Below are 24744 nucleotides of genomic sequence, written 5' to 3'. Positions count from 1 at the left end.
TTTTTCAGGAGGATGTAGAAATGTACCATTTTATTATTACAAAGATTCTCACGAAAATGAAAATAGTATCTCAAAAAGGGTACTAGACTACTAGTCTCCACCTGCAGAATTGGGCGAGGGTAGAGGGCAGGCAGTGGGAGTTCCTCGGCTCACACGGGGCCAGTGGGAAGGCATGATAACAGAACCAATCTAAAAACAGCTGTTACCTTAAGGAGCCTGATTGGGAGGGGTGGTCCCTGAAGACCCAGCCACTCCTTCTGGAATGCTCAGTAAGGGCACCTTTCCAAAGCTACTAAGCAGACACTTGGCATTTCAGGATTTTTGTCCCATGGCTGCTTAAGAGTATGCCTTCCAGACCCGGCACCCTTTATGGTTCAAAATTAAGAACTGGGGAAAGATGGTGGCAAGGCAGCCACTAGAAAAGCTCACTCATAACATGTGCCCTGGGCTTGGGGCCCTGGTTCCTGTCTAGTCCCTGGGGATATTTATATTTAATATAATTTTGTATAAATACACAGAGAAATAGAAAATATAAAATCTGAGGGGTTGTGGAAGAAAGGTGGGGAACTTGGCAGGAAGCCAGAACTGGAGAGGTCGGCTCAGGCCAACTTGACTTCCTCCTTGACCCCTTTGGCTTCTTGCTTCTCCTCCTTGGTTTTCTCCTCTTCTGTGACCTCTTTCTTCTCTTCTGGGTCTTTCTCTTTTTCATCCTCAGTTTTGACTCTCTTGGCTTTTTTGAAATTGAAAGAGTTCTTGCACCCACCTTCTCCCTCCTCATCAGAGTCTGAGAACTCTTCCTCACAGGCTATTCGTTTGTCAGAAGAACAGATCGAGATGCGCTTGTCAGGGTCTTCTTCGTCCTCATCGCCACTGTCCTCTGGAATGGCATCCTCAGGGATCACCTGCATTTGGACCCCAGGTGCGTGGGGTGGCCTTCTCAGGTTCTCAAACAGTCACTGTTTGATCTTCTCCAGGTTTTCATTGGTATTCTGGTTGGTCATATTGCAAGAACTGATGTGAAGTTTGAAATCTGGTCCAAAGTATTCAAAGTAGTTGTATGGAAGCTCATTCGGGGTCTCTGTGTCCAGGGCCACGGCTGTTGCATACGTCCAGCAGTGGACTGCATTGCGGATGGTGTAGCCGTATCCCGCCCCCCCCCCAGCATCAGCATGGGCAGGTTGAAGTTCTTCACAAACTCCACACACTTGGTGTGCCCTTTGATGGTCAGACTGAAGCAGCCTAACCAATCCCTGGACAGGGAGTCGGAGCCACACTGTAAGACAACTGCACTGGGCTGGAACATCTCCATCACTTTAGATATGACCAGCTTGAAAATGGCCTCATAGGACGCATCATCGATCCCATCTCGGAGAGGGTAGTTAAAGTGTAATACTTGCCTTTGCCAGCCCCAATATCCCATAGGTCCCCAGTTCCTGGGAAGTACTCTCTGTATTTATGACTAGGACACAGTCATGACCTGGTCTGTGGTAGAGAAGGCCTCTTCCACGCCATCACCGTGGCGAATATCAGTGTCAATATACGGCACCCCGGGGTGATACTTTAGCAGTTCCAGGATGGCCAAGACGATATCATTGATGTAACAGAGGCCAGATGCCACAGACTTCTTTGCATGGTGCAGGCCCCCGGCCCAATTCACAGTGATGTCTGTCTGCTGCTTATTCAGTTTCACAGCACTCACCACAGAGCCACCAGTAGACAACTGACAGAACTCAAACAGGCCATCAAATACTGGACGGTCCTCACCGATGTTGAATCTCTGCATCTGCTTGCTGTACTCAGACATGTTATCTGGGCGGATGGAGCACAAGAATATAATGTAGTCGTCACTGTGGTACTTGGTCCTCTCCTCAGCATTGGCTTTGTGAGGGCGATAGATTTCCATTTTTCGGTACAGACCATAGTTAAGTAGCAAATTGTGAGTCATGCAGATTCAGTGTGGCTTCATTGGGTGGCCTTGTCCATAATAGTAATTTCCAACATCCCGGTCGTAGTAGTAACAGACTTTCCTCTGGGTGCCCTGAGTCTTGCTTGCCTCCTGTCCCTCCCATCAGTCGGTCCGACCGGCCAAAATAACTTCACTTCTTGAGCATCTCCAGAACCATCTACACCATATCAAACAGGATTTCATGCATTAGGTTATTATTATCCCTAGGACATTATCCCTAGAACCCTATCCCAGGACCCTGGGACCATGACCTGAGCTGAAGGCAGACGCTTAACGACTGAGCCACCTAGGTGCCCCTCCTAAGTGTCTTTAATTTAAAATATTCAATATGCCAAAGTGGCATATTCTAGAATCCTTTACCAGGCAAGTGAAGGAACATAAATACAAATGGCCAGTGAACATAATTTAAAATATTTAACCTTACTAATGGATGGGGACATGAAAATTAAAGTAAGATATTACTTTTATTTAGGCAAAAATTCAAAACATCACAGTGGAGAAAAGGATACTCTTATATACTATTTTTAGGAGTGTAAAATAATACTTACCAAAAAAAAGTAAAAATACACATATCCACTGCCACAGTAAATCCATTTCTTAGTATCTCTCGAGCAGAAATATTCATTTAAAATGGGCAAGGATAGTTGCTCAAGACTATTCTTAGTAGCATTTTTGAAATTGTTAAGAACTAGAACAAATTTAAAGTAAATCAGTTGAGGACTGGTTTAAAAGTTGTGATACATTCTTTCACTAGAATAAAATTCAAACTTAAAATAATGAAGTGGATGTATAAGCAGTAGAAAGATACACGTGATATGTCACTGAATAAAAAACAAGTTTCAGAATAATATGTTAGTCATGATACAATTTGGTTAAAAAAAAGATATGTATATCTGAATTTGCATAAAGAAAGGTGTGATAGGATAAAAACTGAAATTGTTAAAAATGGTTACATCTAAGGGGAGAAAGTTGTAGGGAAAAGTAAATACGGAAGAAACATTAAATTCTATAAGATTTGATAATTTTTAATCATTTCCAACTTTTTAAATGGAAATATTTTGTAAGTCAAAAGAGAGAAACATTTTAAGAAGTGAGAGCAACACATTCCTCAAAAAGTGTCGCATGGGTAGAAACTGAGGAGAAAATCTCAATGGGAAGGTCAAACTCAAGCAGAGTTGGAAACCACTCAGTCCAATTTTTTCTCAATTGAAAATTCTTCCAACCCTAAAAACTGAAAGGTGCAACATTCTGTTTGCTTGATTTTTTTCACTTGAATTATTAAGGTGCAATTTACATACAATAAAATTGAACCGGTTTTAAGGACACAGTAAATTTTGACAAGTGAAAACACCACCATACATTTTGTTTTAAGGCTCCGGGTGGCTCAGTCGGTTACATGTCTGCCTTCGGCTTGGGTCATGATCCCAGAATCCTATGATTGAGTCCCATGTGGGCTCCTTGCTCAGCAGGGAGCCTGTTCCTCCCTCTGCCTGCCACTCCCCCTGCTTGTGTTCATTCTCTCTCTTTCTGACAAACAAATTTTTTTAAAAGCCTTCTTATTTCACTCTAGCTAAGGATTGATAATTCATCCTTTCCAGGCACATTTACACTTTAACAGAAAGCTATTCAAGATGCTTTAACCCAAGGCGATAAAATTCTTAATTATTAGAATTCTACTTCTGTGAAAATCCATTAAACCAGGACAAATTACCCCTGGCTGTGCCCCAGGCCATTCATGTAAGCAAGATACAAATAAACATTTGTGATGTCTCTAGAATTTAGAAAGTACTCAGATTCTAGAAGATAAATCACTCACTGGAATTCCGATCCATATCCTCCCTATTTGTTTCCAAATCAACTGTGTCTGCTCCTTCTCTATGCCCCAGATCATTGATTCAGTAGCCTAGGTTTGATAACTCACTTTTGACTCTTAGATTTTGGTTAATCTCTAACTCTTCACCTGTTTGTTGTTTTTATCTTGGCACACATCTACAGTATTTAGCTAAGCTCAATTCATGAATATTTGCATCTTCTACTCCAACCTAGCCTTTTGGAATAACCTATCTCACTCCCTACTGTGGAAACTTGGAATTCAGCAGAAATTTAAAAGAAGAAAAATATTTACTGTGAAGAACTCTTTTCTTTTGTCCATGGTTAATTCTGGTCCTCTGTTCTTTCTCTCATCTCAGATTTCATACTAGGTTTGCCTCTTAATTTTGAATAGGCCTTTTCCCCAGTTTCCAGTCAGGCATTCAAACTTGAGCTCACATTTGGGGGTGAGGAAATAACATTATAAACATTAACATTATAAACATCTATTTCATTTGACCATTTTTTTCCCCAACCAACCTATATTACTTTTTGTAACTTCTTAAATTTCATTCAAAAAGAGTGAGATAAGATGATGTGGATATTTTAAGGGAATTATTTGTCAGATCTTTATCTTCACTCTTTCCCAAGAGATCTTAATAATGGCTCATCTCCTTTTTCACAAAAGTCTATCATGCTTCAGGTATGAACAATTCTAAGGTGGCAAAGCAAAGGGAAAATTGGAAGTATTGACGTTAATGCTGAGAAAGTGAATTATTCTAATGACTATTCTAATGAAAGTAAATTATTCTAATGCTAATTTTTGAGCTGTTTTCTAATTATTTGCTTTCATCAGAAGTGAAGGAAAGCCTAATCTAACTTGTCAGCTGATAGATTTTAAAATAACTTTTAATAATAGGTCTATTTTAATAATAGATCATTATGGAGTTTTTATGTGTATATGACTTGGAAAGACGTCAAAATGACATTGCTACTACAAAGTTTTCACATTTGTATCTATTTTCTAATGTAAACAGTTTCTCAGCACTAAATATATAAATATTAAAAAGTAGGGATATTTCAAAATATTCCATATTCCTAAAAATGGGCATAGAACTGATGAGACTAGAAACTGGTCTCATTCTAGTAATTAATAATATGCATCTCATAGAGGTACACTGATTTAAAAAAGTTAAAACACAGTTCCATCTCTCCTGAAAAGGTGTAAATCTAAAATATTTTAGCTTTTATTTATCAAAGCTGCATACATCTTATGTAATATATTTATTTTATAAACAAATTATGATTGTATTAAAAACTCAATTGGGGAGACATCTGTAGTACTCAGAGCTTTAGGATCATAGAAAATAACTTTTCAAAATTCACTTTATATGACTATTGTTGCAGAGAAGTATGATAGGGTGATCAAGATTTTCAAGCTTAAAAATTACATGAAGATAAAAGTATGTAGGGACTGTGGAATGGCAAAGCAATTTCAAAGAGAAAAGAGAATTACACAATATTTAAGAGTGCTGGGAAGCCTGGGTGGCTCAGTCAGTTAAGCGTCTGCCTTCGGCTCAGGTCATGTTCCCAGGATCCTGGGATCGAGTCCCACACTGGGCTCCTTGCTCAGCAGGGAGACTGCTTCTCCCTCTGCCTGCCACTCCCCCTGGTTGTGCTCTCTCTCTCTGACAAAGAAATAAAACTTAAAAATATATATATTTAAGAGTGCTAAAGGGGAACTTGTCATCTGTACTAAAACAGCACCAAAATGTTTTATTATGGAAATTTTCAAATATATCCGAAAATCGAATGATTTAGTAGACCCTCATTATCCAACTTCAACAATTACTAATATTTTGCCAATATTATTTCATTTATTCCCCACTTCTTTTTTTTTGCTAGCATTTTTATGCCAAATCTCAGACACCATATTATTTCATAATAATTTGTGTATTTGTAAAGTGGGTGATGGTAGATATCAGTCTAATATTTTACTTAGAGTTCATTAGAGACATTGTTAAAAAGCAATATGACAGCTCTATTTCAAATGTCAATATTTACAAAAATACCAGATACCTTTGCATTTTTTTATTCTAAGATATTTCAACATCTGAAATTGGATGAAAAAATAAATTTGACATTTATTTCTTCCCCCTTTTAATGAATTTGCACTAAAAAAACCCAGTAACTTCTAAAATATGTGTTTTATTTTGGACACCACATAGCTTATAACTAGAGAAAAATATAATATTTTGCCTTGTGGCACCCTTATAGATCTATTGTCCCTTCAATTACAAAATGCAAAAATTCTGAAGACTAAATGTCTTTTCCTAATTTTGGTGTAAACTCATCAGACAGCAAAACCTGCCCAAAATGATGTGAGGTTATTCATAGTCTTTATTTATTTCACATAGTGTGAGTGTTTCTGTATTTTGTTGTAAACACATTAATGGGTTTGATTATAGGGTGCTTCCTCAAACTCTGAGAAAGTTATTATGTGCACGATAAAGGGCATATGTTTGAAAAAGCGTTTGAAACACATATGAACCCAAAAGTTTCATATAAGGGGTGATGAACCTGTATTAATATACTCTATTTGATTTATCTGCAGACAACTTACTTTCTGTATTTTTAATCCATTTATTATATTACTGACTTTGCATCCGGTGGTCTTCTCTCTGCACAACATTTTCATATGGCTGAGGACCATAGAAGCAGAGAGAACTATGTTTATAACTAAAAATACCAGGCTCTTTAAATAGAACTCAGCTAACACATGACAAGCTTTTTTCTTTAGAATTAAACTTGTTTTTTTTCCAAAATAGAATCAAATGCTAAGAGCTTGCATATATTATTAGAGCCATTTATGTTACTTCCCAAACTCACCCTGATCTCATATCCCTCACACTCCCCAAGGTCCATGGTCCCTGCCCCAAATAGTATAACTGGGATGGTTATGGCTAAGTAAACAATGAAGTATATTTTGTCTTTTAGAAAAAAGAAACCAGACCAATTCTACAAGAATTCTCCAAAATAGAAACAGTATGTCTTCCTCACATTTGACTGTTGCAAATGTTTTATTTTTACAGTCCGAGAAAAGCCTCAATTGTCCGATGTAATGTCAGTGCACAGGAACCAAAACCATAGTGAACGTCAAAAATAATCACAGCAGTAAGCATGTGAATCATAGAAGAATCAAATTTGTTTAACAATTAATATAACACTAAAAATAACAAAAATTAAAGAGTAATTGTTTATGCCAGGATATTGGGCTTATGCTTTTTCTCAATGTTCAAAATCCAACTCTAGGCCTTAATAAGAAACTATTGATGTAATGTATGGTGATTAACATTATAATAAAAAAAAGAAAAATGGACAAAAAATAAAAATAAAAAAGAATTACATTCATTATAGTTTTATTTATGAAACTACCTAAGAAATAGATAATCTCATCATCAGAATGTTAATCAAAAGTTTTAAATTCTAAGAACAATGAAAACTGTGAATCTAGAAGGTTTTATCTTTTCCTTTGGCTGGGAGGAGGTCTGGTTATTATTTTATGATAATTCATTTCCTCTGTCAGAACTGTTACAATAACTGAGAAGGTATGTGACCAGGAAGAAGGTAGGATCATCTTCTCCTTTTTTTTTTTGGTCTAGACTAATATTCTGGTTTAAACACGTATTCTTTAATTTTGGTTTATCTTTAATGTTATACCAATTGTCAAACGATTTTTAAGGGACTTTTCTGTGATTCACATGCTTACTGCTGCGATTTTGCTTTTGACTGAGTTAATCACAGTCAAGAGCAGAAGTTATATCTGTGGTGCTTCTAGATTATTCCTTCCCAGCGTAACCCCCCCCCCCCCCGCCCGCCCAGCCATCCACACAACTGAACCATCTCTTCCCCATCGCTGGGCTCTAGCGTGTGGCACAGCAGGGCAAAGGCAGGGGCCACAGCACTCAGACGTGCGAGGACACCTATTTAAAAAGAACCAAGAGATACTGGGGCACCTGCGTGGCACAGTAGGTTGAGTGGCCAGCTCTTGATTTGGCTCAGGTCATGATCTCAGGTCGTGAGATTGAGCCCCACATAGGGCTTCTGCTCAGTGTGGAGTCGTTTGAGAGGTCTCTCTCTCCCTCTGCCCTTCCCCCCTGCTTGTGAGCTCTCTCTCTCTCTCTCTCCCTCTCCCCCCCCCAACAGTAAATAAATAAATAAATAAAATCTTTAAAAAAATAAATAAAAAGAACCAGGAGATGAAGCGTACAGCATAGGGAATATGGTCAATAATATTGTAATACTGTTGTATGATGACAGACGGAAGCTGCAGGTAACATGGTGAGCATTTTGTAATGTATATACTTCTCAAATCATGTAGTACACCTGAAACTTATATTGTGTGTCAACTATACTTCAAGTAAAACAAAAATTAAGGAGCACCTGTGTGGCTCAGTCGGTTAAGCGTCTGCCTTTGGCTCAGGTCATGATCCCAGGGTGCTGGGATTGAGTCCCGAATCAGGTTCTGTGCTCAGTGGGGAGGCTGCTTCTCCCTCTGCCTGACGCTCTGCCTACTTGCACGCTCTCTCTCTCTCTCTCTCTGTCAAACAAATAAAATAAAATAAAAATAAAAAATTAATGAAATAAAATAAAAACAACCGGGAGAAGGAGAGCATAGAACCGCAAGGACATAACCACGCTCCTCGCGCCCGCTGCAGCACCATGGGTCACCTCACTTAGAGTCGCCCCTTCAGTAGATCGGAGCGGTGAGGGATCTCCAGCCCAGTGCTCACCTCCTGGGTGTCATCGTGAGGCAGACACTGAAGCCACCTGCAGAATCAGTGCCACAGTTCCTCCAGGAGTAAAAGGAAGTACCAATATAATGTTGGCTTTTAAGGGAGATCTCCCAACTGCCAGAGCTTTACGCTTAAAACAATGAAAAACAACACCTTGTAGTATTATTTACACAGTCACATATGTTATATCATTTTTCACTCTCAAATGATTTACCAAGGGGGGTAAATCAAGGAAAGGAAAACAGAGAAACAAACACAGTGACGTGTTCAAGCGTTCACATCTGGGTGGACAGAGAACTGCGGTTCTCAGGGGGTGTGGGTTGGAGATCCAGACTTGGAAGGTTGTAATCATGACTTCAACATGTCTGAGCTTTGTGTTCTTGGGTAAAATATTTAACCTCCCTGTGCTGTGTGTGGGGATTTTCACAGGGCCATGTTGTGGATTCCATGTGTTAATCTGTGTGAAGCATTCTGGAAGGCTCTGTCGGTGTTTGCTTTTATTCGCCTCCCATGTAATAGCATTTTCTAATCTCTTGATTTGTTTGTAAGTAAAAGTCAACATTTTTGCTTCTAGTTTATATTGCTTATCTAAACTTTCAGCCAGCAGTCAGTGACATTCTAAAGGAGGGGAATAACCTGGGGGAAGCAGCTGCCCTAGAAAGGCACTAAATGTAGAGGGTAAAAAGGTAATCACTCACCTGTCGCAAGCCAAAACCCACCGACTCTCAGAATGTAAAGGAGCAGCCTAGTAACTTGGAGCTGTCCAGGTCTTCCCTCCCCTCAAAGCAGTTATCTACCTGCCCTTCTTAAACTACTTTTTACATGCTTCCCTATTCAAGAGGCAACTCGATACAATCAAGAATTAGGTCTTCCTCTGCTTCACTTGTGTCTAATGACCGACATGCAGAAATTACTTAGAATGATATAATCAGAAATAAAATATATTTTATAATGAAAAAATGTCCTTGGTATTGCTATGTGGTTTAAATGGATTAGTATGTATGATGCCCTTAGACGTGCCTGACAAGTATTCCCTGTTAATTATTATGTGTCCCCTTCCTTATTCTCACCCACTGACCCTTTAGAATCATGCCAGTCACACATTCTGCATCCTTGCTTATAACTGCTTTCACCAAATTAACATAATATCTAATGGGCAGCACCAGAAGTCCATCGACATATGAATGGATAAAGACGATGTAATACACACACACACACACACACACACACACGCGCGCGCGCGCGCACGCGCGCGCAATGGAATATTACTCAGTCATCAAAAAGAATGAAATCTTTTTGCAACGATGTGGATGGAACTAGAGTGTATTATGCTAAGTGAAATAAGTCAGTCAGAGAAAGACAAAAATCATATGATTTCACTCATATGTGGAATTTAAGAACCAAAATAGAGGATCATAAGGGAAGGGAAGGAAAAAGAAAACAAGATAAAATCAGAGAGGGAGACAAACCATGAGAGATTCTTAACTCTAGGGAACAAACTGAGGGTTGCTGGAGGGAAGGTGGGTAGAGGGATGGGGTCACTGGGTGATGGGCATTAAGGAGGGCACTTGAAGTCATGAGCACTGGGTGTTGTATGCAACTGACGCATCACTAAATTCTACCCCTGGAACTAATAATACACTATATGTTAACTAACTTGAATTTAAATAAAATAAAATACAAAATAAAAAAATATCTAAGGGGCAACAGCATCCTAAGATGTGGCTCACTTCCACAATAAAGGCTCATCTGAGGAAGAAGTCTTGAATCATAGCTCTGCACTCTCTGGGTCTGGGTGTGGGACATTTAAGTTTTGGAAGTGGCTATAGGTTCGTGGTGTGAACCCAGTCTTTGTCCTAATGGTAGGCCTCATCCAACTTCTATGAGGAAGGAAGAAGACAGCTGTGGGCTGTGGGAAAGGGAGGTCATGAACCTCTCTCTCAGTCCTGGTTCCCAGCCCACCTAACTCTCCGTGTTCCTATTACCAACTGCATGTCTAACTTTTCATTAGGATTGTTATGTTGCTGGCCTAGCTTAGCTAGCCATTAAGATCTGTCTTATTTACACAGTTATGAGGTTGATTTTTCCTAAAATGTAAGGGACATAGGATTCTTAAGTTTTTTCCTTTACAATTTTATCCAGCTGGTGTTTCTGAGTCTACATTTTCAGATCAAATTAGTTTTTCTTAAAATATCCTCTGTAGAAAGTACAACATTGCATCCTCAACTTCTTTCATCCATTTCAAGATTGATTCCAGATAAAGATCTCTGGTAAAGGGGCGCCTGGGTGGCTTAGTTGGTTAAGTGTCTGCCTTCGGCTCAGGTCATGATCCCAGGGTCCTGGGATGGAGTCCCACATCCGGCTCCCTGCTCAGTGGGAAGCCTGCTTCTCCCTCCCCTCTGCCCTTCCCCTGCTTGTGCTCTCTGTCAAATAAAATTAAAAAAGAAAAAAAGACTTCTGGTAAGGAATTACTTACCTTAAAACCACAACCCTCTTAAAGCAGTGACTAGCCTGATGCCTAATGCAATCTGGGAGTGTGTGGCACCCGTTAGAACACAGCATGGTTTGCTTTCCCCTCTTGCTTTGGAAGACTGGCCTGTCAGACCATGGCCCTATTTGGTGAGGGGGGATAGGACCGTGATAGATAGGGCCACAGTGACCTAGCTGTCTGCAGACAACTGAATTTGATACAAAAAGACCTCAATGATCTGAGTCAACTCAAACTTACATTGCCCCGGGGAATAAAATACACACGAAAGAGCTCGGAATGGAATTTTCCTGGTTTAGATGATTAAGTAAGTCCCATGTTTTATGCCCAAATGTTCAGTGGGAGGGAATACTGTTAAACATGTTAGATATAAAATATAGAGTGTACTATTAGGAAACTATTATAGTATGATTTTCAAAAAAATATTTAATGAAAGCAGGACCCCCATTTTAAAAGTGTTTATATGTATGTATATATTATGTATTTATATGGGTATATACATGTATATTGTAGAAGGGAATGTCCAAAAATATTAACAGTGGTTACATTTAGTGATATGATTCTTATAATTTTTTCTTCTTTTGATAGAAATGTATACTCCTTTCTTAACTTTATGTAATGACCAGGTATTATTTCTAAAGTAGAAATTTCAAATATATATTGTTAAAGGAAGAAGTTTATTAGCTTAAACATATTTGAAAATTTTTAAAATATGAATGCTTTTTAAAACATTCCAGATATTTGATAACTGCCAAAACGTCTATTCCTAACAATGTTAATTTTAAAAAATTACTAAACTTCATGTGTCTGAAATATCCTATTTTCCCCCCTTAATATTTGTCCATGTCTTTGGGCATAATACAAATTTATACTTTTACAAATTCATTCATTTTGTAAATTACATCATTCATTTAGCTTATGCATTTATTTGCTGCTTGATGACTGATTTACTCAGATTAGCTTCTATCAGACTAAGAACTTTATGAAAAATACCAGTGACCCTGGAAATCTTTGCTTCTAAGTATTCCAAAATGTGAGGTCTGTGTCCACAAATTAAATCCATGCCTTATTTTTAACAAGGATCAACTTAACTCAGTGTTCCTAAAACTTACTAATGTTGAATCCTACTTGCTATTCACTAATAGTGCTTCGAAGGAGGTGGTAGAAATTAAATGAACAGCTTTCACAATTAGAGTACTTAAAATATCTCACTACCTCTTATTTTATACCGTGTCCCTCCTTCCTTGGGTACTGACTGTAGCACTTTGCCAAAGGACCAGAAAAAGCATACAGTGATTGACAATAGCGCAGAAACAGAGGCTTAGACTTGGAAAGAACACTGAAGACCAGATGGTTGAAGTTCTGTCCAACGTTTCCACAACATGCTAAGGGCTGGTTGTCCAGCCTCTGCCGGAATATTACCTCAGGAGGCAGGAAACGCCCTTCTTCTGAGGCAGCACGCTGAATGCTGACCAATGCTACTTTCCACACCTATTTTTTATTTGTATCACTAATGGCTCTTCCTACTAATTCTATTGCATTTGTACAGATCTTTCACATATGTTATCTCATCTCATCTTTACAAAAACCCTTTGAAGTAGAGGAGATACCAAAAATTACTATCCCTGTTTTATACATCAGGAGACAGAATGTGAGAGTTTAGGCGAGTTGTCCAGGATCACATAGTTAGCAAATGCCAGCCCACAACTGAACTAAACTCCCCGGCCGTTTCCTTCCACATGAACAATTTTGCTCTTTGTTAGAAAGTTTTACTGTGGGGGGTCTGGGGGGCTCAGTCATTAAGCATCTGCCTTTGGCTCACGTCATGGTCCCAGCGTCCTGGGATCGAGCCTCGCATCGGGCTCCCTGCTCAGCGGGGAGTCTGCTTCTCCCTCTCCCACTCCCCCTGCTTGTGTTCCCTCTCTCGCTGTGTCTCTCTGTGTCAAATAAGTAAACAAAATCTTAAAAAAAAAAGAAAGTTTTCCTGTTCTGAACAAAATTTTCTTCCTTCCCCCTACATTAATGCAAATCACTCTCCCCACCACCAAGAACTCCATTAATGTTTCAAGTCAAAATCCTTTGACTTTGATATTGACTACTAGAAGGAAATTAACCAAATTCTTCAGGAGGTTAAGAAGAAACAGGCAAGATACTATGATGGTTGGTATCTAGTTCAGCTACTAGATAGAGAAATCCAAAATAACTGTGGCTTAACTCACTCTCTCTCATGAGATGTGGAGAAAAGCCATCCAGGGTTGATAGCATGACTTCAGGAACTACTGCACATCTTTATTGCCCCAAGGAATAATGAGAGGAATTAGTTGAATGGAACCCTATATAGAGAACCTCTGTGAAAGAACTTGTATTCAGAATCTAAATAAGCATATGAAAAGATGCTCAACAGTATTAATCATTCATGAAAAGCAAATTACAACCCAAATGAGATGCTAGTTTACATACTACCAGAATATCTAAAATTAAAAAGACTGACAACACCAAGTGTTGTCGAAGATACTGAGCAACTGAAACTCTCATTCATTGCTTGTGGGGATGCAAAGTAATACAGCCACATTGGAAAACAGTTCTAAATTTTTTTCTGAAGGTAAGGATACACTATCCGATGACTCAGCAATCCCACTCCTGGGTCTTTCCCAGATGAAATGAAAACACACATCTACACAAAGACATGCTTGCAAATGTTTACAACAGTTTTTTTTTTTTTAAATGTTTGTCCATGATAAGCCCAAACTGGAAATAACTCCAATGCCCATCAAATGGTAAATAGTTATGGTAGTTTTTATAATGGAATACTACTCAGTAATTTTTTTTTTAAAAAGGTCATTCCAGAGAAAAAAGAAAGCTGGCACAAAGGTTCAAGACAAGAAATATCTTGGTGTATTGCTGAAACTACTAGGATTTGGAGGTCACCAGAAAGTTAAGGGTAAGATGTTAAACAGCGGTTAAAATCGACCACTTACCTTGAATGCTTTGCAAAGGCTTAAGATTTATATTTTTGGTGAAGGTATAACTTTTACACTTTGATTTGGGCAGGATAAGGAAAACAGATAGGTATTGAGATAAAATAAATAGAAAAGAAAATATTTGTTCAATGGAGCATAAACTGACTTATTGTCAAGGAATCCTAACCTGTGCAGGTAGGCTAGGGAGTCAAAGACAGGAAAGAGAATAGTGACACCCATTGGAATTTTCCAGAGTGTGTGATTGAAATATGCAAGATAGGTGAGATCCACAAGTGTGTTTCTATGTCATTTCTGTGTGTTTGCTTTAGATGTACAGTTTCTCTTTCAATGTTCAGGTTAATATATTATGAAACCCAGAGAAGCAGTAACTGTATTGTCACAATCGGAAATATGATACATTTTTTTTTTATTTGAGAGAAAGAGCATGAGTGGGGGAAGGAGCAGAGGGAGAGACTATCCAAGCAGACTTCTGCCAAGCGTTGAGCCCAACGCGGAGCTCGATCCCATGAGCCATGAGAACAGGACTTGAGCCAAATCCAAGTATCTGACCCTTAACCGACTGAGCCACTCAGGTGCCCCAGAAATACGATATTTTTCTAAGTAATCAAAAGACTTAGAAGAAAAAAGAAGATAATATTTTCTTCTGTTAAGAGAGTAAATAAAGCTTTGACTCTATTTTATTTCAGGTCTTGGCTCTAAATTATACCTTCATAAGATGAAGCCAAGAAGTGTAACACATCCACGAATTACATAGGGTTTGGGCCATTCCTCAATGTAAGAAAATAAGAAGCTTTGTTGAACAAAACCCATCAGGATGGGCTGATGGTAGGAGCGCCCAGCTAGAAATATAAAGCAGGAAGAAAAGCTGGATTATGGTCAGTAGGGAAAAGCTGGAATGGAAGAAGTGGAAGAGGTAGAGAAGGCAGTTACCAGAGTTGTAACAAAGCCAAGCTGTATTAATGGAAGCTCATTGCCAACTGCTGCCTTGGCAACAAGTTTGTCCTTGCCAGTCCTGAGTGCTCTGCCTGGGCCTAGAGAGTCTTAGAGGATAACAGAGGATCATGTCGGAAGGAAGACATGCATTTCTGAAGGAATGGACAACATATAGGGGACTGAAGAGGCAGCGGAACACAATGAATGCGCTCCAATAGCCTCTTCTCTAAGAGCTTATGACCCACTTGGCCTCATTTAATTTGTGGCTGTGCCATGAATGTCTCAACTCAGCACATGTGTGGACTCTGCCTGATGTGTGCAGCTCATCCACCTTGGGACCCAATTCTCGTCACTAGATTTCTACTGCAGGCCAAAACCCTCCTGCCCGTTTTGACTTAATTCAGATTTAAAAACAGGCCTGCTTTGTTCGCATGTGTGGGTGTCATTTTCTGTTAGTTTTCTTGTACTTCAGTCTATTCAGAGCTTTCTTGGCTTTTGCTAGTCCCACTCCCATAGAATGGAATCCTGACTCTGAGTAATGAGCAATTAGGTATGAATTCTACTGCCAAAGTAGTTTTGCTGGCTGTAATTAGATGTCAAATAACAATGAAGTATTATTAAGCATCGTGCGTATCGGTAGTAAATTCAAGTACAAAATACTAGTCTGATTCTTTGGAGAGAAATAAAAGAACTATCATACCCTAGGAATGATGAACATTCAGAAACCATATAATATAAGACAAAATTCAGTCAACCATTTCAAGGGAGAAAAAGGGGGGAAATTATTTACCATCTTTATATCCAGGATTCCAGTAAGTGTGATTATGATAATAGGGAAATAGCTAACAAACTCAGCTGGATCTCACAAGCAGCAGGAAGACTTGCATATATTAAAGAAATTGACGAATTTTCAGAACAAGTTGATATTGGAAGGACCCCTTGCTCCTAACACAGACACCTGGATCAACTCTAACAATGGAAGCTTGGGATGTACTCTCAAGCTAGAAGTTGACAGGAAAATCTCCACTCTGTAGAAATAAAGAAAAGCAAAATGTGGGGCAGCGAGTAGTGAGCAGGAGCAGAAGCCAAAATAGCTCACACCTTGGAGTGACTATAGGTTTACCACACACATACTGGTTTGAAAAGGACTGCCTTGCTTTGTACCTGCTGCTTCAGAGTAATTCAAACAATGTCCCCTTCCAATTTTCGAAGTGCCCTGATTTGGATGCTAAGTTATAAGGTCTTCCCAGCTAATGGATATGTTGAAACCAGATATTATGCTTGAGAGCAGGGTGCTGGGATTCTGAGAAACATGAAACATGTCATAGCCAAAAGACCCACCTGTAAACTTCCCGCATATGACCAGGAGTCATAAGAAGCTGGCCTGTCCATGAAAATGGAAAAACTACAGCTACTGATCCTGCTTAGCAGACTGCAAGGAAGCTGGGTGGAAAAGGAATCTAGCGCCTCAGCTTGTGGGGAGCTCTAGAGTCAAACTTCATTCTCTCTGTTTGGCTCAAATGATCCCCAACTAAGATATTTTCATTAAAACTCATCTAGTTATGGTAGACCCCTTCTGGTCTTCTAAGCAGAAGCAAATATGAAACTGGGCTGTGGTATCTACATCCTGAGTGTGTGGCATAAGTCCCCAAATCACCCCCCACTGGAGATGAACTTATAGCTAGACATCATATCTTCTTGAAATCAATCACTGGAAAGAGTATTAGCAGACACAACAAATAGAAGAATTTGCACACCAAGGACTAGAAAAAAGGATACAATCTAGTCTGAAAGATACTTTGACATATTTATAAAGGAAAGAATATAAATCACAATGAAAGAACGAGAGAGTACATTAAATACGAGCAGACAGATTTATAAACAAGCCAAACAGAATCTTTCTGCAATAAAATATATACGCATAAGAAAGAAAATACTGAGTGGATAGACTTCAAATGTCTTTATTTAATTAGTTTATGTAATGCTTCTGTGTCTTCCGTGAGTTAACCCTGGCAATTAAATCTTGCATATGTAGTATTTTTACACAGGGAAGAAAATTGATCCTCCTGCCCCTCCCTGGAATCGCATGTGGAAGCTAGATGTGTTTTACACGCCCTTACAGAAGTTGAGTCCAAACTCTAGTTCTGAGCTCTGGATGCCACATTAAATTTCTAGCATACTTAGTATGAGTTTTTATGGCTTTTTATTATGGTTCTTAAAAACAAAATGCAAATAAGCACATTCCTTGGCCACCTTCCAAATGAACAACCCTATCAAAGATTCTAGTTATAGAAATGTAATAGGCAGTTAGACAGTTGATAAAATGATTAATTTAACTATGTTATGACTGGTACATATTTTACCATAAAATTTAAAAATAACTATATGTTCACATTTATGGTTAAATTTATTTCTGAGATTTATAATAATCTGTTTTGAGATTGAGAACAAGGACACATAGTTATTTTAGTAATACTATATATCTGATGATATCACTATTATATAAATAGAGATTGTCATATTTTAAAATAATTTAATAATTTTTAAATGCCTTAAGATGCCAGGTTTGCAATTCCTCTTCTTTTATCACTGAAACATATCAAGAAGAAATTATATAATGGTGGAAATTCAATTGTTCTTTCCAAGTAATCTATTCGACATCATAGTCCTTTCTTTCAAATCTATAGGAAATAAATGCAAAATAGCAGTGGATGTTCAATAGGAGTGAGAATCTTCAAATAAGTCACTGTTAATTGTTAAGCAACTTGAAAGATCCTGAGATCCATACATATAAAAGAACTGCTGTATTATTAACCAAGGAGGCCAAATAGTTGCCCCCAAATATAAAAGAATAAAGTTAGGAACAAAATAACAAAAATCTATTTTAAAGTAAAAAATAATGTCAATGTCTTTATGAAATTATCCTATTTGGTGGCATAAATTGAAATTCTAGAGCCTCTGGAGGGAAATGTCAGAAATGGGTCCCTTTCCAAAAATAACTTTGCCAGGCATTTTAGAATTTTCTCTGATTTAATGAGCAAAGAATTATTGAAGAGGATGATTAGGTATAAAGGATATCTATAATTATATTTGTTCTAAGCCTTTTTTATGTATAAAACTGATTAATGGAAGGTAATGTACTTTGCAAGATGCTGATTGGATAAGTTTATATCAACAAAATATCAACATTTAAATCAAATAAATAAGTGATCTATTACAAAACTAAAACAATCCATTTTTCTCCAGTCGATATTCTTATAACCTTGCTAATAAAGCTTAGCTACTATCATCATCCAAATAGAATCTCCCACTGGAACTAAATTGACTCTTTTTTCTTCCAAAGATTTATTTGTTTGTTTGAGAGAGAGAGCAAGCTTGTGAGGTGGGGGGAGGGATAAAGGGTGAGGGAGAATCTCAAGTCTACTCCCCGCTGAGTGTGGAGCCTGACTTGGGGCTCCATCTCATGACCCTGAGATCATGACCTGGGCTGCAATTAAGAGTCAGACGCTTAACCAACTGAGCCACTAGATGCCCCCTAAACTGACTCTTAATGGAAATAACATCTAAAACCACTATATCGAAGTAAACAAATGAACTGAGTTAATTAAATTGTCCCCAGATTTAATATTATTCTGATATTAAAAAGCCACAATGAAGGAAATTAAATCCTGACTTGTTTTCTTATGAATCTGAGACGCTGAATATGCAAACAGATTATATGATCAGACCATATATAAAAATAAAACTTTGACCCAAAACCTGCAGCCACCTGCTCAGGAATCCAACCCCTTCACCTACAATAAACAGCCCAGGAAGCCAGGCTGCTATGTCAGACTTACAGGAAGCTAGACTGCTAACAATAACTTCCGTAATAATCGGCTCCAAATGTCCGGGACTTGCTAAATAACTGATAGCTCCCCTATTTTTAATTCCTGCTTCTGACTTAGTACCCAACAGAGAAAGCCAAATATGCACCCCAAACTAATCACATGGGATGCCTGGCTTCTAGCTAGCCTGCCTAGAATTACGCCTTGCCAACAGCCTCCAATCAGGGCCTTCCTGAGAACTTCCCCTCCCACTAAAAGCTTTCCCACTCATCTGTTTCCCTTTGAGTGTCTGCCAAAATGCAAGTGGTGGTGGCCGACTCCATTCTACAGCAAGCTCAGAATAAAAATAGCCTTTGCTTTTCTCATCTTATGAGTTTTCATTTATTTCCATAAACAGAAAGTATTGCAAGATGAATATTTCATAAAAAGTTAGTAACTGTTATTGAGCCCTTACCATGAACCATGCACTGTGTTAAATGTTTCACATGGATTATCTAATTTCACAGTAAATATAACAATGACTTCTGAAATTGGTACTATTACGATATTCATTTTACAGAAGAAGGAACTGAGGCTGAGAGATGTTTAATAACTCGTTTAATACATAGGTAATGAGCAGTTAAGCAAGGACTAAAATAAGGACAGTCTGATTCCACGGAGGATAACTTTTAACCACTATACTAAATTCAACTTGCGATGCGGAGATTGGTGCATATTTTAACTGTTTTTATAATAAAATAGAAAACAACATGAATGTAATGTTGTGTTTCCACCCCACCTTTGGTAGTAAAATATTGTATGACAGAAGAGGAAGAGAACTTGGAATTCATTTATAACAAACGCCTTTTACAGATTATGTAAGTGAGGCTCAGAGGGGTGAAGATAAGTTGCTCAATATTATATACCTACTTAACGGACAAGACTAAAGCCCAGGTTTTCTGACTCCCAGCCCAGATTTCCAGCACGCTTCACTGGGAGACAGAACTTTTGCTTGGGTAGATTCGCAGCTCCATAAAGACATTATGTAACAGTGGAATGCTAGCACGTTCCAAACACATATTATTGTAACATAGCCAAATACATATCTTGTATGGAATGATATTTTAAGAGGCCACTGAAGTTCAGCAAATATTTGAGTGTTAACTATGTGTTAGGCACTGTTCCAGACACAAGTTTCATTTGTGAAAAAAATGGAAAAAACCCTCTCTCTTTGATTTACATTCTAATGGGAGGGAACAAACATTACACAGTGGATACATTAAGCAGGCAAATTATATAATCTGTTAGAAGGTAATAAGTGCTATGATAAAAAGAACAGTAGAGTAGGTGAGATTGGTAGTACCGCCTTGGGACAAGGAGGGCAGATTACAATTTTAAACAGGGTGATCAGAGTCAGCCTCATTAAGAAGGGGATATTTGAGTGGACTCTGAGGAGGGGAGGGAGTTAGCTGTGTGGATATGGTGGGAAGAGTGTTCCAGACAAAGGGAACAGCCAATGCAAAATCCTAAGGAGAGACTTCTCTGCTATGTTTGGAAAGAACAGCATGGGTGGCACTAGGAATAAAAGGTGAGATGGGAACTGTAAACTCATATGTGTGTGTAGGGGGCTTTTAACCAATAAGTTAACTTTATTAATTAAATATAAGCTACACACTTTCCGTTTACGCTATAACTATGTATTATAGGGTCAAAGAAGTGAGTGTGCTCTTTCTCAGCCTGGCTATAGTATGAATATCAGGATGAAAACTGGTTTGAAGCTCTATTCTGTTTTGTCAGCTTGATCAATTGTGTGAACATTGCTTGTGAATTCAGTGTTAATGATTTGAACCAGGTGCCTGAAGTCCCTTCACCAGAGACTTTTCATTTAATCAGTATTAGGGAAGGGGCTACACCTGGGCATTGTTTTCTAAACGCTTTTATGTGATTCTAAGCTGCAGCCAGTTTGAGAAGCACGACTCTGTTATATGTGAAAAAGAGAAGGCTTTTCTCACTCCTGCTCCTAGGTGGCCTGCCCAATATATTCATCATGCTTGCTGCTCCAGCTCACATCAGTTTGCAACTCCAAAACCACAAATCACCTCCACAGAAATCCTGAGACCTCGCCAACCGCCCCACTGGTGTAGGAAAGGCACCTTCCTCCTTTGCTGCCTTGCCCCCAGGTTCCCCACAACACCAGCAAACAACACTGGGTATGGGGGTCAGATGACTGAAAAGTGTGTGTTCAAACAAGACAACTCAAGAGGAAGGGCACGAGAAGGGAGGAACAACACGGTTGGCATCGATTGCCTAATTAAAAAATTTCGGGGGCGCCTGGGTGGCTGAGTCGGTTAAGCGTCTGCCTTCAGCTCAGGTCATGATCCCAGGGTCCTGGGACGGAGCCCCGCATCGGGCTCTCTGCTTAGCAGCTAGTCGGCTTCTCCTTCTCCTTCTGTGATCTCTCTCGCTTTCACTCTCTCTCAAATAAATAAAACCTTAAAAAAAAAAATTTCGGAACAAGGCTAATATTCAATTCCAAATTTTGGCATTGTCATGGTAGAAAATATTCTGTGTCCCCAAATCTTCTGTTTCATTCCTGTGCCTGGCACATTTTGGTACACAACAAATATTCGTCATGTAAATGAATGGATCAATTCAAGCGGGCTGAACACAAAGCAATGAACCCCTAACCCCTCCTTGCCCAAACCTCCCAATGTTGCTCCCCAGAGGCAATCACATTTAGCTCATTGCTACCCTCCTCTTTCTATGCCACTAATTCTGGACATAATCAGTGTTAGATCTTGCATACTCACTTCCTGCCAATACAGTTAAGCGTTTATTAAACCACCTCAAATTTTCCCTACCTGTAATACCTAATAAATTATACCACCATCGTTAGCTTTTCCATTAGTTACCTTTGTGATACTAAATAATAATCTTAAAATGATTCTTTCAATTATAAGCAGTATTATAAGTTTCAATTACTTTGTCACATAAGAATATTGTATTCCATACCTTTCTCTTCTTCTCTTTCCATTATCATGATTAACATTTAAAATGTTTTGTAACCATAGTTAAGAGATTCTTGCTTCATCTACAGGTGAAGTGTAAATTTGAAAATCAGTAAACAACTCCTCTTTTTTTGTTTACTCCTGTTTTTTGTTACTCCAGTAAACAAAACAAAATCAGTAAACAACTCCTGCCCATGTGACTTGTATTCCATGACTATGCGATACCTGTTTTTTGTATTCTTTTAGTCATACACCCCCAGCCCTCTTGACTTCGAGTTGCCTTTTTACTTTTACTTGAATGGTCTGCCTTCATGCACCATTAGAATAGTTTCTTCTGACATTTGCAGGATACTGTCACATCTAAGGACTCTCTTCTTTCCATGGGCAGTTCTCTTGCAGCCCTGAGGTCTCCTTTCAATTTGTATGGGGGGCTTTCAGGCCTGCTGCATGGTTGTCCTCCTGGGACTTGCCTTCATTGCTTTTCTGAGTTGGTCCTATTGTTCATACATTCAACCTGCTCCAATTTCTTGGATAATTCCCTTGTTTTGCCACCTCACATTCTTAAGTAACACCCTTAAAAAGAGTATTTGGGTGAGGAAGCTTTCTCAGTTCATGTTTAACTTTCTTTTTCATTCTGCCCCCATATTTTATTGATAGTTTGGCTTGGTTTAGAGTTCCAAGTTCAAAATCATTTTCCCATGGAACTTTCAGGCTTGCTCATCTCCTAATTTCCGGTCCTGTTGATGGGAAGCTAGCCTATTGCTGGCCTGATTCTCATTCCTTTATAGAGGACCTATATTTGCTCTCTGGAAGCTTTTAGAATCTTCTAATTCTTGCTATCCTTAAATTTTAACATACGCCTCCATGCAGACCTTTTCTCTTTCCTTCTTAGGACTCAGTAGGTCTTACACATTTGCAGACTCATGTCTCTCTTTAGTTTTGAATATTTTTTTCTTGTAAATTTCATCCAACCATCTTCTCTGCCCTTACTTTCCAGATCTTCTATTCTGATGTTGAAACCCTGATTAATTCTGAATGACTTATCTTTTTGGTCACACTGACTACCTCTCTCTATTCTCTACTTTTCTCCTTTTCTCTAATCTTGTAGTAATGCAGAGTGTATAAGTTGACCTTACAGGCAATGAGACAGACAAATGAGTTGTAATTCATATTTCCCCCTTCCATTTAGTTAAAGGCTTATCCAACAATGGCCCTGCTGGTTTACTGGATGAGTGTTACCTATGATGCTATGTGTTTATCCCTACTACAAACCAAGATCTGTTCTCAGTGCTGTGGTATATAACCATGAACAGAAAAACTAAGTTCCTTTGTATATAGAGGGAGACAGACAATAAATAAATAAAGTATTGCAATGTCAGGTACAGCTCTGGAATCAGCAGCTGTAGCCAAAACACCAAATTTGGCAGGCAGCATCTTGGCCATGGATAGGCAGCAGCTCCTCTTTGCCCTTTGGTTTACCCTTTCATTGTGACTTTGAGTATTTTTTTCTCAGGTCCTACCTATGTTCTTCAGTCTACCTATGATTCTGCAACATGTCAATACCCTGTAAGAAATTCCTTTTATTCTTAAGTTAGCTTGAGTGAATTCACGAGTTCTGTTCCTCGCAACAGAGCCTGACTGCTACAAAATTCGCAAAAATAAATTGTATTTTTAGCAAGCAGCCTCTTTGGTATTTTTCTCTCTGTCCTAAGTTCAAGCTGCAGTAATAAACTTCATCTTAAGTCTCTAGCACCAGCTTCTGTCCCCAGTTTTCTGTGTAGTCAAGAAAGCACTCACACTATGCCATCAATATAGAGAATTGAATTAGTTAAGAATTCCAAACTGACAGCTCAACAGAGGTATTCACTGTACCGAAAATTATTGATAGGCTTGAGGATAAGAAATCTGAACGGTATCTGAGCTTCCTGGAGCTTCAATAAAGGAGGAACTGTTTTTTTCTACAATGTTTTCTAGAACACTCTAAAACTGAGTATTATACTACCAAACTACTGCATGAGATGATCTTTTGATAGATTACCTAGTTTATGAAATGCAGTGGTTTACTTCGAATAGTGTACATTAAAATTTTTTGTTTGCTTCTAGAAAATGCAAAAACATACTGTCTTAGTGAGGTTGGGCTGCCATAATAAGATGCCACAGACTGAGTGGCTTAAACAACAGACATTTTCTCATAATTCTGGAGACTGTGAAGTCTGAAATCAAGGTGCCTGCCAATGTGGTTCCTGGTGAGAGCTCTTCCTGGCTTCCCACCCTCTCCTGGCAGAAAAAGAAAGCTGCTCTTCTTATAAGGTGCCAGCCCTTCTGGATTAGAGTCCCATACTTATGACCTCATATAACCTTAATTACCTCTTTACAGGCCCTGTCTCCACATATAGTCACACTGGGGGTTAGCACTTCAACATATGAATTTGGCAAGGGGCACAGTTCAATCCATACTTTCTGAATTTCTGCTTTAGAAAATGTAAAAATACTTTACAGTATTATTATTGATAATGAAGACTAACATTTATTCAGTGATTAACATGAGCCAGACACTGTGATGAGTGCTTTATAAGTATTTTCTCATTTATTTTTTTATTTTTATTTTTTTAAAGATTTTATTTATTTGACAGAGAAAGACACAGCGAGAGAGAGAACACAAGCAGGGGGAGTGGGAGAGGGAGAAGCAGGCTTCCGCCGAGCAGGGAGCCCCATGCGGGACTCGATCCCAGGACTCTGGGATCATGACCCGAGCCGAAGGCAGACAGACGCTTAACGACTGAGCCACCCAGGCGCCCCAAGTATTTTCTCATTTAATCCTTACAACCAAAGAAGTAAGTTCATAATAGATGAGGAATCAAAGCCCAGAGATGCTGAGTAACTTGTCCAAGATCACCTTAGCTGCACAGTGAAGGTTCCAACAGACAGTCCTTTGAGCCACCTGGTTATAATTAAAT

At 38.7% G+C, this 24744-nt stretch overlaps 1 pseudogene; it reads right to left on the bottom strand.

The window, feature by feature from the left end:
* Positions 1–462: 462 nt before the first annotated feature.
* LOC114215478 (histone deacetylase 1 pseudogene) lies at positions 463–6700 on the bottom strand (annotated as a pseudogene).
* Between the last annotated feature and the right edge of the window lie 18044 nt (positions 6701–24744).

Source organism: Eumetopias jubatus, unplaced genomic scaffold (assembly GCF_037043125.1).
Source record: "Eumetopias jubatus isolate StellerSeaLion01/CBP00866 unplaced genomic scaffold, mEumJub1_p1.0 scaffold_4, whole genome shotgun sequence".
Taxonomy (NCBI): Eukaryota; Metazoa; Chordata; class Mammalia; order Carnivora; family Otariidae; genus Eumetopias; species Eumetopias jubatus.
This window is presented reverse-complemented; position numbering and strand designations above follow the sequence as displayed.